We start from the raw sequence: 17,038 nt of genomic DNA, 5'->3' as shown, positions 1-17,038 counted from the left end.
GGTCCATCTTAAAGCCAGCACATGGTCACGTAGTACTAAAGCAGTTCATGGAATCATGAGTTCTATCTAGGGTATCGCTGGGGTCTTTAAAGCATGGCTCGTTTTGTGGCTTCCATACCACCCCTGGCTATATCTGGAGACACTTGTTTCATTGATCACCACTGATCTTGACACTGGGGTAATCCCAATCTTGCCTCAGGCTCCCATAATAGGGTCAAGATTTCTCTTGAACAAACCAGCTGGTGCTCTTTGATGCAGATTGCAGGTTTGTTTGTTCCACAGCACCCATCCTTTGGTTGGGAATCTATCCTCAAGACAGCTTCCGTGATGGTTGGTCAGACTCAGAACAGCCTTGTGGCTCTGAGTGGGATCTAGAAGGTTGATTATGACATATTTTGATCTAGATATTGACGCCTTGTATGTTGGTAAGGCAATGTAGAAGGTGCCGTGATGGCGAGATATCTCAATGATGAGAAACACAGACTAGTTGTGGACATGACAGACAAGGTCCTGATAACTGGTGAGGAACACAGCTACTCCAACTGCCACTTGATGATAAGGGGGGTAAATTCCGAATGACAGACCTCCAGTCTATCTATTTTTGGTCCATATGTTTTGGCATTAAACAAATTTCATGGCCTCCCTTGTTCTAGATGCAATCGCCATACCCGAGATGTGTCAGTGTATTTTCCCAGGCCCTTTATGTTTTGGTCAGAATGACAGATTATCAACTCATCTGCATTCCTGATAACTTTGTCAGACCCAGAAGTGGATGCCCACACTGAAATTAGTTAGGGTAACTTTAGGGGCTGAAGTGGCACCATTTCCGCGCTTTTTAACACACCTTTTGATAAAACTTTGCAATATCCGACCCTGTGAGACCCTTCTGAACCTGTCACTTCAGGATGTTCAACCTATGGCGTTGCGTCATCTGCGGCTTTATCGCTCCTCTTTTTTTCTGTGATGAGTGTTGGAAGGGAGTAGATGTGGAAGGCCTTAGCCAGATCGGCTACGAGCCCTATGGGACACCACTTTGTGATGTACCCAGGTAAATTTGTCAAAGACAACTTAAACCCTGAAAGGCATCCTTTGCCGGCAGCAAGCTGGGTTGGTGATGTAGAAAAAGTCATTTCGCTGATGATTTCAAATCCTTATCCCAGTGGGTCCTATTGTATGGCTTCCTCTCCCGTTCATCAAGGCTTAAAGCTTTTGTCAAATTCAATGGATGGTTTCCAGGCAAAGTGGTAAAACAAGCTTAATGAAGTGTAATGGGATCCCAAAGGCAGGAATGCATATGATCCAAGAAGCTTTTGATTCCTATGTATTTATTTATGGGGTCATTATTCTCTCCATGACACAGGAGTCACCTCAAGGGGGACAACCGGTGGTCCCCAAGTGGGGTGGGCACCGCCTTTGTGAGTGGGACCACAGTTGAGGTGCGAGACTAATCTCATTGCATTATCAGCTGGTAGTTTTTGATGTTTTCAGCTGTCTAGCTGTGGTTGTAGTCCCTTTGGGAGTTGATGGACACGTCAGCTGGTAGTTTTTATCATCAGGTTTGTGGGGATGCTGATCATTTGCCCCAGTTTGGGGAGTTTCTTGGGCAGTAAGAGATGGCTTTATCATTGTTTTTTGAGTTAGGATATCTCCTCTTGGGGGAGGATTTTTGCACTCTCTTTTTATGCGAGCTCTCTTATGTTACTTATGGATGGTTTCAAGGTAATCTAAGTTCATTTTTACTGGTTACTTCTAGAGGGTGGGGTTTCCTTTTTTAGATTTTCTTAGTTAAAGAAGGCCTTATGATTGTCTTTTGAGTCTTGTGGCTTTTCTCTCTTTTCTACTAGACTGGATTGACTGCCTTGTGGTTGCAGTCCTGCTGATGTTGGTGAGACATTTGTTTAAGTTTTTGCTGCAGGTACTGTTTCTTGCCTTGCGGTTTTATGGCTGGGGAGACCTTGTTGGGCTCGCCTTTGGTAAGGGAGTTAAAGAGTTGCTTTTACAGTGGTTTGTAAGTTTAGTGCAGGTGCTAAAGATGTTTTACCTGGGAGTTTATTAGTTGTGGTCTGGTTTTCCATCATTCCCAGCCAGATTAGACCACACTTTTGTGATCCGAAGTGGTGATATTTTTCTCAAGGATTCTTACTGTGGTCTTGGTTATTATGGAGACGTTGCTCATGATGTTTGTGTATCCATCTTATGGGGATTTCTTTGCGAGGATTGTTTGCATTTGAGAATATGCATTCATTGGACTTAGATATTCGGGTGTCTTTTGGGCTAGGAGTGTTCCTCTTGAGTATATTAGTGACTCTTTGATGGGGTATTAGGCCCTTTGGGAATTTGGCAGGTTTTAACAGTTCGTTTTGGGCTTGATATGCAAGAGCAAGTCTATGAGAGGGTAATTAGAAGTAACATGTCTCGATGGTGTTTGCGTACATTTATCCACTTAGTGTTGCAGTCAAGGTGATGAGAATTCCATGCATCTCGTTGCCACCAGTCTTGACATGCTACAAGTCTTGATGAATATGGATACCCCTCATTCTGCGATGTATTGTCCTGGCTTGGGGGGGGACGCAGACTGATCTTTTGAGCATGACCTGAGGTTGATTCTATGGATTGAGAAGGTTTCTTTCACACCATTTTTGAGATTTAGGGCACTGGCATGACATGTTCCTGCTCCAGCGCTGTTCCTTTCTTTCTGGCATTGAACAGAGGTTTCTGTCACACTTTTTTTGAGCAGATGCGAGTTAGTTTTTTAGAGTTGTGTTCCAATTGGTGGTTCCAGGGTGACCCATTGAGCAGCATTACCCTTAGTTTTGTGTTTTGTGTTGGGGGGTGGTAGGTTCAGAATTGCCAGTAGCCCTAATGGGCAGCGTTTGGGGTTTGTCCAGCATGTCATCCCATGTCCGGAAATACTGATCCCTCTCTGTGATGGCAGAGTCCCTTAGAAAAAGCGTGAAACGTTAAATCTGTCTATCCAGACGAACGAATACTGGATCTAATAAGATTGGACCAAGCTATCAGCCAATTTCCAAGCTGATCATCTAATCTGTATTGTGGCATCTCTCTTGGTGAGTTCATTACGAATCAAGGTGTCATAGCCCCTGCACACCAGCGTGGACAATGACTGAGTCATGCGTGATGCTGCTGTCAGGGTACGTCTGGGGTCAGCCTTACACCTTCGTGATGATTCAGGTGGCCGACAGACAGCTTACTGTGACCTTCTCCTTGCCACGTTCCAGCTAGTGGAGTGCGCGATGTGTGTGACCTTTCATGGAGTCACCAATGACTAGTCTCTGGCATTGTGTTTGTCCTTAATGCAGGTGTGTTGTGTTAGTGTCTGGCTGTGTTTTGCTGGGTGTTGTTTGTGTTCTGCTCTGGGACTGTGAGTCTTTTTGTTTGCAGGTGTTGTGTCTGTGAGGGTGTGTTTTTTTTGATCTTTAGTTATTGTAGCTTTGTTTGTGTTGTTGTGGTCTACCTGAGTGTGGTCTTTTACTATGTTTATAGACTGATTTGAGTTGTATACTATGTTCCTTCTCCTCGCCTAGAGTTTTGGTAACTAGTCCTTTGTTGAATCTTCTCAGATTCTAGTTTGAGAAGAATCTCTTTTCCAATTTGTGTATATAGTTTGCATCTCTCATGAGTGTTGTGTTTTGTGGGAGGAGTACATTTTGTCAGTATCTGAGGCAATTGTGCTATCCCAGGATTGCTATTAGTTCTTGAACTGAAAGGGAGGACAGACAGGGGATCAAAAACATGCTAGAATGGGGGACAAAAAACTGGGGTATGGGGATTTGTTGGTGACTATGAATGGGGTGCTGCATTTTGCGGGAGCAAGTGACAAGGAGGCCAGTAGTGAAGGGTTAAGACATAGAGAATGGGGGTAGTAGGTTTAACAGTAGAAGAGAGTCTGCATTTTAGAGTAGAGATGATCTTTTGTAGTTATAGTTTAGGTGATTAATTTGAAAGGTAAATTATAGGGGTGTAATTTAGGGAAGCACAATATTTTAAATCTGCTAATTATATTTGCTTAAATAGCAGCTATCAGTAGCTGCTGCTGTGCAGCGCGTAAAGCACTCGCGCACAGCTTATCAATCAATCCGCTTTTAAAGCAGTTGGCTTTTTAGGAAGGGGGCTGAAAGAAAAACTGGCAATAAAACGAGCTGAAACTACAGGAACACTCACAAAACTGGACCAACAGGCGAACCGGCTCAATGCTACTCCCACTGAGTGGCAGGACTGTCTCCCTGTTCCAAATTAGGTGAGTTACAGTATTCAAGAACTGCAAACGGGGCCCAGGGATCATAAACTGGGCCTTTGGGACTGAGTGTAAACTAGGTAAAACGGAAAACATTTTTTTTTTTTTTTTTTTCAACAAGTAAAGGCAGAAACAGATACGATATAAACACACTATAAATGGCTCGTCCATTTACTTGTACACAAAACAATTTGCACAGTTACAGATTTTTAAAGTAACAAATTGTGAAACAAAAAAAAAAGAATAAATGCAGCAGAAAACAAACACAATACATGTCAAGCAAAGCAGAGAAAAATACAGTTGCTAGATAAATAGAAGTGGAAAGTAGTGGTTGCATATAGCTCGCAATGCCATACTGTCAGGTTATTTTTTGTTTGTTGTTTTATAACACAAATCTCTTTACAAATATGTTGCATTTCAAGAAATCCATGTACCACAACACAGCAGCCAGTCCCACAGGAATTCACACAGACTTAATTGGCATTTAATAACAGTGTTAAAAGTCTCTTTACCAAAAGGCAGCCAGTCCCAGAGAGGTACACTGGCATTAAACTTCACATAGCACAGCTCCCTTGCAGTCTTATTCCCCTCTTTAACTGGTAGGGTAAGCTGTTTGGTGCTCTGATTCTGCTTTGTTTAACAAATGTTAGCAACCTGTACTGTTTGTAAAAAAAAATGGCCCCTGACCAGTCGACGTCTAAATACAGAATTCACAAATACAACAAGCCTGCGACAACCCATAATAATTTCCATTTACTAAGTTAGATACTCTAAATAAAAGGGACATCAGCTGATAATGAGGGACAGACTGACTTGCAATCAGTGGTATTAGTCTACTGCTCCATACTCCTACCAGGCCCCAAACCACCAGATTAAAGTACCTCTAAGTACAACACACAGACATTAAGCTGGTCTACTAGTATGAGCTGTCTTGTGCTCTGGTTTAATGTTAACAACCCAAAGCGTTCACAGCAAACAGGCCACAGCCAGTTGAAGTCCAAACACAGTATTCAAGCCTGAATTAAGCATGCTTCAACACAGTCTCACCAATTGTCTTAGCTATCCACTCAAACCTAGCAATGGTGTGGGCATTACTGCATTCTGAATCCCCTATGCTAAAGTTATGCATACATTGCACAATGTCTCTGCAACATGTCCACAGGAAGATATGATTACCATGATGCATATTACATAAACCTGCTTCAGCCCTTTACAGAAAGAAAAAGACTACCCGCTGTAACCTTCCAAATATATACAAATAAGCTCATTAACTAGAAACCTAAAAATGAAGATCACCACTTGTTAAAAGAAAATGCTCTACAGCCATTTTTATACAGTGGCACAGGAATCCCAAATTATGTTACTCATACAGTTCATTTCAACAAAATCAGATAGACAGGGAATGAAAGGAAATAGAAACTTGGAATGAGGGTAGAAAAAGGAGCGCCTGTCAGATATAAACACAGTGATTAATAAGTAAAGCTATTTTATGTAATAAAGTTTTCAATGCATTACATAAAAGGCAGTATTGCTTACACCAAAGGAAATTAAGCAAACACAAGTTAGACAAAAAAAAATGAGAAAAAGTCTGTCAAACACATAGAAACTTAGATGCACGAGTACACAAGACACACACGCAAACATACACATACACACACATGCACACACAGATATGCAACCAGCAATTGCATTTGCTTTCTTGACTGTCTACATCTGAGATGTCTCACTGTAATCAAATGAATGAAAAAAATTACAAACCATTGCCATCCCCCACATACCTCATATACCTCTCAACCATCCTTGATTTTACAGAACACACCTTATTTTAACTCATAGGTTCATAGGTAGGTACTAGGCTATCGGCCCTAGGGCCTATACAAGCCTAGCCAAAAAGGTACCCTGGCTTTTGCCACCCAAGAAAATTATTTTCCTGTGCCCCTGTCGAGCAGAGCCACAGAGGTGATCCCCGGGGTGAGTTTCCTACTTCCCATCCAATCATCACGATTTTTTTTGGAGTGCTAATGAGGAGCTTTGTTTGATATAGACAGGTAGTTTGTTCAAAAGTATGGGAAGTCTGTGGGACAGGAATCTATCCCTCCAGCATGTTCTGTTTATTGTGGTGACAAGGTTTAGGTCTCTATAGCGTGCAACTCGGAGGGATTGGGATTTCTTTAAGTGGGGCATGTCCAACAGCTCTGGGTTTGACATAGCTTTGTATGTTAGGCAGAGATCGCCTCTGAGTAGGCGATATGCAATGGAGTAAAGCTGGAGTTTGAGACTGTCTGCATAGGGCATCTGTTTGAGGCCAGTAATCCCCTTTATGAGGTAGTTCTGCGGCCTTTCCAGTTGTTGTAGATGTCTTGTGAGGTACATACCAAAAGGGGCGCTGTACTCTATAATGGGTCTAATGAGTGATGAGTAGAGGGGAACAATAAACTCTTCTTTTCCTGGATGAGAAACCTTTTGTGATGAGGTGTGCAACGTAGAAGGATTTCCTGACTACTGTGGGGATGTGATTATCAAAGGAGAGACTGCTGTCCACCTGTGTCCCAAGGTCTCTTATCACACTTTCGGTGTTAAGTAGACTACCACCTATGTGGTAGCTCATGGGTACAGAGTTTTTACCAAAGGGGATGACAATGCACTTTTTGGCATTGAGCTTGAGGCCATGGCTTTGACACCAGGCATCTGTCTCAGTGAGGCCCTTTTGTAGGATGTCAGCATCATTAGGAGCTTCAGTTATGGCTCCTAGTTTGCAGTCATCTGCAAACTTCATTAGCCAAAGACCTTCTGTGTTAGCCTGTACTTCAGAAAAGTAGATACCAAAGAGGAGAGGACCCAGGACTGAACCCTGTGGTACTCCACTTGTCACTCATCTAAAGTCAGATTTGGAGTCTGCTACTTTCACAGTGTGGGTTCTGTCAGTGAGGCAGTTGGCAACCCATCTTATGACATAGGGATTTATACCTAGTTTAGTGAGTTTATCTGTAATTCCAGAGTGGGGGATGGTGTCAAAAGCCTTGGCGAGATCTAGATAGACTGCATGAACCACTTTACCCTCGTTTACGGCTTTGGTGACTGCTTCAAAGAAGTCCATCAGGTTTAGGAGACATGATCTGCCTTTTACAAACCTGAACTGGGTGGGGTCCAGAGTTTGGAGATTACCAATGTCTTTGTTTATAAGTTCCATGATGATACGTTCCATGGCCTTGCAGACCAGGCCCGTTAGGCTAATAGGGATGTAGTTCCCAGTGTCCATGGTGGCTCCCCCTTTGTGGAGTGGGATAACCGTCACTGTGTGCCATTCAGTGGGCAAAAAGCCTGAGGTGAGGCTATGATTAAACATGGTGCTTAGGTGGGGTGCAAGTTCATTCTGTAGTTCATGTAGAACGCAGCCTGGGATATTGTCAGGTCCCATGGATGCTGTGTTCTTGGCTTTGGAGAGTGTGGTTTTTACCTGTGCAGTCGTGATCACAGGAACTTTGCATTCTTCCAGTATAGAGATGGGCCCTTTAGGGGGTGAGAGGGGGGTACAGTTAGCACTGAACCTATCTGCCAGGATGTTGGCAATATCAGTTGGTTCTGTATATTTAGTGCCATTGTGCTGCAACTCAGATTCTTGACATAGCTATAGAATGCTTTGTGGTTGTTGTTAGAATCAGTGGCAATTTTGTTTTCATAACTAGCTTTGGGGGACTTTATGAGGGATCTCTGCTTCTTACTGAGGCTGACCAGGGAGTTCCTCCAATCATGGGATTTTACACTTTTTTGCAACAGTTTCTTTCTTGTGTTGTAGAGTTTATTTATGGCAGGGGGCCACCAGATTGGCTTCATTTTTTTGAAGGATACCATCTTGGTTTTGTTAGGGATAGCATGATTCATGCACTCTTAAGTGCTTATAAAGTGCATTTGTGTAGGATTCAGCAGTCGTACTTCTATTGTCCATCTGCATGGGTGTCATGAAGTTTGTCACTTCTGTCTTAAGAAGCGTGAAGTTGGCTTTGGAGAATTTTTTACGGTGGTTTCCCTAATGGGGGGTGGGGGCGGGATGTGGATGTCTAGGCTGATTAGCTTGTGGTCGGATCTGACCAACGAGGAACTGACTTCTGGTGTGGAACACCGGTCGCCCATGTTGGTAATGACAAGGTCTAGGATACTGCTGCCCCTGGTGGGGGTGTGGATAAGTTGATCCAAGGTGTTGGAATTTATGAATTCCAGAAAATGTTGAGCAAAAGAGTTTGTTACATGAGTAGTTTTCCCAGTTAATGGTGGGCTAGTTGAAATCACCCATTATTAGGGTGTTGGGTTGTATCCTATCAAGAAATGAGGAATGGGAATCCTGGGACATGGTGGGGGTTCTGTAGCAAGTTACAATTTGGATTGCGGTCTTGCTCAGAGTTAGTTGCACTTGGATAATCTTGGATGCATTATGCTGAGCAACTAGCCTGGAGGTGTGGATATCCTTAATGAATATGGACACGCCTCCACCTTTAGTGTTTCGGTCCAGGTTAGGTAGCCAAAAGGTGTGGTATGAATTATAGCCTGGTAATGCCAGGGTGCTCTCTGGAGCCTTGATCCAGGTCTGACACTGCACAGATGTCAATGTTCTCCATTTTAAGGAGTGCCTCAAATTAATGCATTCTGAGGTTTAGACTTCTAGCATTAAGCAGCATTACCCTCAGATTTTGCTTGTTTGTACCTGTTATGGTGTTGAATTTGTCATTTGAACCTTGCCTAAAAAAAGGCACTATAGGGGTGGCAAGAGCATTAGCCAGTATCTGGAATCCCAAGGGCAACAGGTGCAGGCCATCTCTGTCAAAACATTGTGGTGTGTTGATCATGTCACCCCAGGCAGACAGATACTGGATCCCCTTAGAATGACACCAGAAGCTTAGCCAATTGAAGTCAATAATTTTGTCCTTGTACTGTGGTATCATTCTGGGTGATGGCAGGATGCTACTCAGGGCTTGGGTCATACCTGCCTGGTCTACAAGATCAGAGAGCTCCTCCATATCTCTTTTCATGTAGTCCAGGGAGGTACATCTCCGGTCATTCACACCAACATGGACAATGACAGTGTCATATTTGAACTTGTTGTGGAGTGAACTGAGTGCGTGCGTTATGTGGTGGATCCTGGTACTCGACAGGCAGCTGACGGTAACTTTCTCCTTGTTTAGCCTGGTGAGTGGAATATCAGTGTGCCTGACTATACAGTTACCTATGACTACAGTGTTGGGTACGTTGTTATGCCTTATGGGATGTGGTTGAGTGGCGCACTGAGTTTGTGGGCTATGTCTCAATTGGGTTGTGTTGGGGGTGGAGGTTGCTTGCATTTCTGCTTTGGAGATCTCGGTTGCTTGAGCAGATTTTTATTGAGAGCTGCCGCGAATGTAGATATGTGTTTTGTGTTGCTATGTGTCTGTTTTGGTGGTGTAGGTTTTGAGGGACTATGTGATGAGTGTGGTGTGGTGCAAGTGTTCACCTTCGCCTCTTGACTGTCTAGTCCAGTCTTGGGTGAAGAGAGCTTTGCTTCCAGTTTGGCTATACAAGTGCATCTCTCACAGGTTGCAGTGTTGGGTGGTAAGAGGAGAGGGTTGTCTGTGTACATGAGGCAATTGCTGCATTGTCCCAAGATGCCCAGATTCATCCGGTAGACAGGAGAAAACACCAAGAGCTGACCCTTAGACATGCCTGGATAGGTGCTTATTTATTAAGTACTAAAAACTGTTTTCCTCTAGACAAGTGAGGAAAGTTGAGTGCTGTAGTAATTTGTAGCTTATTTAGTGCTTACAACAAGTTCTGAACAAGTGCTGAGCTCAAAGAAACAGATCTGAGTGCTAAAACTAAAATACTATCTAGTTCTAAGGGAAATTTTGAAGAGCAGATTTTATGGCGCCGGGAATAGTTTAACCCTAGCTAAGTGGTGATGCATAAAGTGTATTTTTTTTAATATAACAGTAGCAAATCAGCAAACCGATTTAAACCAATTAACCAATGTTGTGTCTTTCGGCTTATCCCGGTTAGGGGTCACCACAGCGGAACGCCGGTCTGCTAACGTTTGGTAGTGGATTTTTATGTGCCGAGTTACCAGCCCTGATGCACAACCTCCAATGAAGGCACGCCCATTCACGCATGCCTCCACATAGAAGACGCTCTAGCTGAGAATCGAACGCGACATCTTGCTGTGAGGCAACAACGCTACCGCAGCACCACTACCACGGGTTAACCAATTAACCAATAAAAGACTAAAAACTGAGCCCCGTTCCAGCAGTCTTCGATCAGACAAGTTCTAACTGCACACTCCTGCCACTTGGGTGCAGGGGAAACTTCTCCAAAAAAGATGGTCTGGCTTAGTGCTCAAGTTATACAAACAAAACTAGAGTCAGCAGGTCTGAATTTAGTCTATGCTACAGCAAACAAGGCGTACCAATTTCAGAAAGAAACAGTTCAAATAAGCAGGCACAATAAGCCTTTAACCAGAAACTCCCAGCTAAGAAGGGCAGAATCTACCCTCTCTTCCCACAAGAGTGTAGACCACACCTTCTTAATGTAAAATAACTGTCCCGAAGCCCAAGTGCTTAAACCAGAACTAATACACTTTTAGAATAACAGACACTAAGCCTTCAATCAGCAACTCCCAACTTAGAAGGATGAAAGCTATCTGTCCTGCCGCAACAGTGCAGACCACAAACCTTCTTAATGTAAAACAACTGGTCTGAAGTGCTTTAACCGAAGGCTTAGAATAACAGTTACAATTTAATCAGGCTACTAACAAGCAGTAATAAATGTAGCAGAATAAATGCAATAAAGTAGGAAGAAACACAAATACAGTAAAAGCAGATGAATAAAGTGCAATTTTTATATAAAAATAGAAAACGAGCAAACTGATTTAAACAAATTACCCAATTAACCAGTAAAAAAGCTCAAAACTGAGCCCTATTCCAGCAGTCTTAAATCAGACAAGAGATAACTGCACACTCCTGCCACTAGGGTGCAGGGGAACCTCCTCCAAAAAGATGGCCTGGATTAGTGCTCAAGTTATACAAACAAAGCTAGATTCAGCATGCCTGAATCTAGTCTATGCTACAGCAAACAAGGCACACCATTTTCAGAAAGAAACAGTTCAAATAAGCAGGCACAATAATCCTTTAACCAGTAATTCTCAGCACAGAAGGGCATAATCTAACCTCTCCTCCCACAAGGGTGCAGACCACAAACCTTCTTAATGCAAAACTGGTCTGAAGCCCAAGTGCTTAAACCAAAAGGCTTAGAATAACAGTTACGATTTAATCGGGCTACTACCAAGCAGTAATAAATGCAGCAGAATAAATACAACTGAGTACTTTTAAGAAGAGGCAAAAGCAAAATAACGTGCAATTTTTTTTTTTTTTTTTTTAGTAAGGTGCAAGGAGAGGAAGGAGGACCAGAAGAAAAATTCAAGGTTAAGAACCTAAGTTCTCTCTGCATTAAGTAGCATGAACACCAGACTAGGAGGGGTGTCCCAGATCAAATTTACAGTAGGGGCGGGCAATTGCAAAGCCACCAAAAACAGTTTCAGGACAGATGAGACAGTTTTAGGACAGATGAAAATCATAAAACAATGCCAGAAAATATATAAAATAGTTCAGTCAGGCAAAATTAAGACAATGAAGATCTCTGAAAGGTTAAAATGCTAAGAAATATACTTATCAATCAGCAATATATTTCCAGATTGTTTGAGAATCACACACCAGTCAGAACACCAGGAGTTTTTTGTTTTGTGCCTGAAAAATGTTTGATTTTGTAGTAAAGCTCTTGAGTACTATACAGTGTCAATAAATCCAGCCATTATTGTTTTATGCATGTTATCATTCAGAAAATGCATGCGGATGCAAAACCTTTTGCTCTATTAACCTTTTAATTGAATTAGAGTAAGATTTAAAAATTGTCCCTGATTTTGAGTGTTTGTTCCCTCATCATTGTTGGCTTTGTCAAGAATTCGTGAGCAAAGAAATTGACAGGTATGGGTACATTCTCTCACCCCCCAACTTTTCTCTCTTTTTCCCCCCTAACTATATCATAACTGCAATATTTTATTTTTTCCCCCACATTTGCAAACACAGCCATTTTAAAGCACATTTACTGACAGGAAAAATAAAACAGCAAGTCCCTGTAACTGCGCTGTAGTGACATTTATTATTTTACTTATTTAATCAAAATTTTCAATTTATATTTAATGACACACTTAGTAAGAGTAAATAAGATGGTGATCCTTTGATTCTTTTTTTCCAGTTTGTGCTTCATGGTGGATTAATATGATACAAAACCACACACTTGATACTGGGCTCAAATCATACTTTAAAACCCTGCTGGAGAATGTCTTTTCTCCAATAATGTATTGTATTGTAATGGAGTTCCACACATTTTCTAAACATTCTTTTTCCAGTTCTGAAACTTCTCAGCCTAGACTTCTTTAAATCCACCATCCACAACCCCTTTTTCCCATTTTTGCACATGGGGTCGGAGCATCACTTCAACAGTGAATATCATCTAGAGCCAAAGTTTGCACCCCTGGGCGGCTTTTAGATTCTTAACATCTCATATCTGCAAATAAACAAATGAAATTGATTTCCTTTACTGGAACCCCTTATGAGTGCAACACATAATAATTCACCATGGGTGCACCTATTACACTGCATTCATAATGACAAGATAGGCCATCCAAGTATCTTTGACAGTTAAAACAGCTCCTGAAAGGGTAGCCAGTTTGGGAGTGGGGCAAATAAGTGAATGTTAGCATTGTGTTGAGAACACCTACCAAGATGGTTATGAAAGAAACCCAACTGTAATTATTTATAGTACATGGAACTTCAGCTGCTCTGATGTACTACTACTTAGAGAAAAAAAAGTGTAGGATCACAAAGTGTTTCATGTGTGAAATTTCTCTTAGAATGGCTCCACAAGCAACACAGAAAAGCTAAATGCTGCTCTGATACTCAAACATCTTTAAAAGTTGTGAATAACTCTTCTTTTGGTTCTATCATTTAGAAAAGAAATGTCTTGATGGATGTCGAATGTGGAGATAAGTGCAGGAAATCCATTTTCATCCCTCTTACTACAATAGCATTGACAACAATGACACAGACAAGTTTTGATTGCTTTCTTGTCTAACATGGCTATTCAGAACAGTATTGGGTAGAACACCTTCTCCTCAGCTATGCTAGTTAAACCATGAGACTAGGGGATCTGGCCTTCGGCAGTACTTTTCTTGGTGATTATAAATTATCAGACTGACTATTCAGTTGAAACACAAGTGGCAGTCCAACCAGCAGTGAAAGAAGACAAGCACATCCATCCTCAGAACCCCCACGACCACCACCTTTTTTGCTAAGTTTCAAAAAAAACTTCCGGGAGTAGTAATAGTGAAAGACAACAACTTTCCTGCATCTCCAAATCTGATTTCCTCAAAAATATTTCACTGTTCTACTATCTGAACTGCAGTTTGTCAATGCTTGCTCAAAATATCAATTCCAGTAAAAAAAGAAAGAAAAGGAAAGGGGAAAAAACATTATTTATACTGGCACTTATCACTGGCATAAAATGGATTTCACCAGTGTACTAAAACTGTGCACATATGGGAGCGCTACAGAATCCTGAAAGCCCAAAATCCTGAAGCCCAAAATCCTGAAAGTTCAAAATACTGAAAACACACAGGATACCAACACTCACTATATTCCAGCACAAGTACATACAGAAACATATTACCCTTCAACTACATGCAGGGGGGGGGGCAAGCCCCCTGCGCCCCCCACACCCCCTGCTACTTGAATATATGAACTCCAAGATTGCACTTCACTACACTAAGTGCAGTCTTAGAGTTGATATATTTAAGTAGCAGGGGGTATGAGGGGTGCAGGGGGGCTTGCCCCCCCTGCATATACTTGGAGAACAGTAATATAGTTTGTGTTTTATTTGTTTCTGTATGTACTTGTGCTGGAATATAGTGAGTGTTGGTATCCTGTGTGTTTACAGGATTTTGGGCTTCAGGATTCTGTAGTGCTCCTGTACATATATATGTTGATAATGTGCAGTACATTCCACAGACATCTCTACTGAATCATTTCAGCTAAAAGAATAAATGAAGGAAGAAGTTCTATTAACAATGAACATGTTTAGAAAAAAATAGGAGCAATCCCTTTTAAATAGCTTAACTTTATAATACTAATAACCACTGCTCAGTCAGTAACTGCGGATTTACTTATTCCCAGTGATATTTAGCCACTTTAACACATAAGTGTGCTCATCGTGGATAAATCAGATATCAACAAAGATCTGGCTGTAATTATTGTTCCTCTTAGGAACTCCCAAAATCATACAAAAAAATGTTATCATTTCAATAGCCAAAAGACGGATTTTTCACTTCCACCTTCTAAGGACTGGCTTGGGGCAAGGGTGGTCCATAAAGAGGTATGACACTGAAATCACCATCAGCAGGTTTGGAACTGAAGATGGGGCATAGGAACTTTGTTTGGTCTAGCCAGGGGGGGGGGGGGGGGGGAGTTATGTACTCACCATAATGTTCCATGTTTGTAGTCCATCTCACTCTTCATTCTTACATATGGGATCGGAGCCGATCCTTGGCTCCGACTCGGCCTATTTGCAAGCTGGAAGTCTTCTAGTTGGCTCGTGGCTAGGTAGGTATCCCCATGGTGCACCAATACAATACCCAGATCTTGTTTGCAGCTAACTTAGGAGAGAGAACAAATATACAAAAGAAGGCAATACTAAAAGGTAATATCTGTCTCCAGGTACTTCCAGGATGGAGGTAGGAGGGTGGGTTCATAAGAATGAAGAGCGAGATGGACTACAAACATGGAACATTATGGTGAGTACATAACTTCTTTATGTTCTTTAGTCCTATCTCGACCTTCATTCTTACATATGGGACAACGTCCCTAGTGCCTTATTCTTGGGTGGCTCAAAACACTCCTGAGTACCATAGAACCAAATGATGCTCTACCCCTGGATGTTAAATCCAGTTATGATAAAAGTGTGAGGGGTAGCCCAGGTTGCTGCTGCACAAATATTATCAAGTGGGACCCTGGCTTGAAAGGCTGCAGAGGTAGACAGATCTGGTAGAATGAGCCTTGATTTTGAATGGTAAAGGTCTACCCTCAGAGTTGTAAATGTAAGCTATACAGCTAGAAATGCAATGTGAGAGTGTTACTTTGGAAACTGGTAGGCCTGACCTGCATTTGGAGAAGGAAATAAATAATTGGTCTTATTTCCTGATTTCCTTAGTTCGATGTAAATAAAAACGTAATTGTCTAGGGACATCCAGCTGATGAAACCTCTATTCAGCTGCGTTGGAATGATTTGGAAAGAATACCAGAAGTTCTATGGATTGATTTAAAGTGGCATGGGAACAGACCTTGGGGACAAAGGAAGGATTAGTACGAAGGGACCCCCCCTGTCTTTGTGAAAAATCAGGTAAGGGGGTTTTACAGACTATGCTTGTAACTCTGACACCCGTCTGGCTGACGTGATAGCCAGAAAGTCTTCCAAGACAGGAATTTCAAAGGGGATGAATGAGAAGGCTCGAAGGGGGGAGAAGTTAATTTGGATAACACAAAATTTAAATTCCATGAGGCAACAGGTTCTTGAAAGGGGGGTCTCAACAAAGTGGCACCTTTAAGGAAAGTTTTGCACAGCCTATATGACATCAGGTTAGAATCTTGAAAGCCTAGATGAAAATTTGAAATCACTGCCAATTGAACCCTGATAGTGGCAGCCACAGATCCCTGGTGAAAAAGTTCAGACAGGAATTCCAAAACCACTGGAATGGAGACAGTGTAAGGATTAACATTCATTTTCTCTGTCCAGATAGAAAATCTTCTCCATTTACTGGAATATAGTCTCCTAGTGTAAGGTTTATGAGAAGACATAAGGATATGAGTTACGGAGGGTGAGAAGTCATGAAGCCTGACTAGGGATGGAACTGGAGCAGCCACGCTGTCAAACTGAGGGTGTGTAAGGAGGGGTGAAGCGAGCCTGACATGTGAGTCAACAGTTCTGGAACTGGGTCCAGAATTCAAGGATCGCCTAGGAGAAGAGGCCCGAGGAAGGGGAACCAAACCTGACGAGACCAGTAAGAAGCAATGAGGATCAGTTTGCTTCCCAGCCGTTGAGCTTTCTGAATAACTTTGGGAATGAGAGGAAAGGGAGAAAAAGCATAAAGGAGACACAGGAGCCAATTATGAATGAGTGCATTTCTCGGTGACTCCCCCGGAGGGGGGATGAGGGAGAAGTAGCTGCCGCATTTGGCATTGATTGGGCTGGCAAAGAGGTCGCAGCAAGGCTGTTCCCATCTGCAGAAAATCTGTTCCACTATTTCCTGTTTCAGAGACCACTCATGAGTCATCAGGATTGCCCGGCTGAGCTTGTCAGCTATCATGTTGGTTGCCCCTAGAATGTGCGTTGCCACCAGAAAACGCTAAATAGATATCGCCCATTTCCAAACTCGCATGGCCTCTCGACAGAGTGGGTGAGATCTGGTTCCGCCCTGTTTATTGATATACCATACTATCACAACATGTGGTCTGATTATATTGCAATAGTCCCCAGAGGCAGAAGGTCGTGGAGTGCTTGCAAACCCAGGAGCAGAATGTTTATATGCAGGTGAGCCTCGTGATCTTGCCATGTGCCTTGGACAGTCCTGCCTAGATAATGCCCCCCCCCACCCTATCCGTGAGGTATCCGTGGTCACAGTGGCAAGGGGTTGGTGAGGAACAAATGAAGTGCCAG

General features: G+C 42.4%; 1 protein-coding gene across 3 annotated transcripts in view; it reads right to left on the bottom strand.

Annotated features, from left to right (window-relative positions):
* The window catches only part of GK (glycerol kinase), a 609,816-nt gene that overhangs the window by 372,701 nt on the left and 220,077 nt on the right, over positions 1–17,038 (bottom strand). The gene's annotated exons all lie outside the window — the stretch shown is intronic.

This window comes from Protopterus annectens, chromosome 5.part0 (assembly GCF_019279795.1).
Source record: "Protopterus annectens isolate FY-2018-M chromosome 5.part0, PAN1.0, whole genome shotgun sequence".
Taxonomy (NCBI): Eukaryota; Metazoa; Chordata; order Ceratodontiformes; family Protopteridae; genus Protopterus; species Protopterus annectens.
This window is presented reverse-complemented; position numbering and strand designations above follow the sequence as displayed.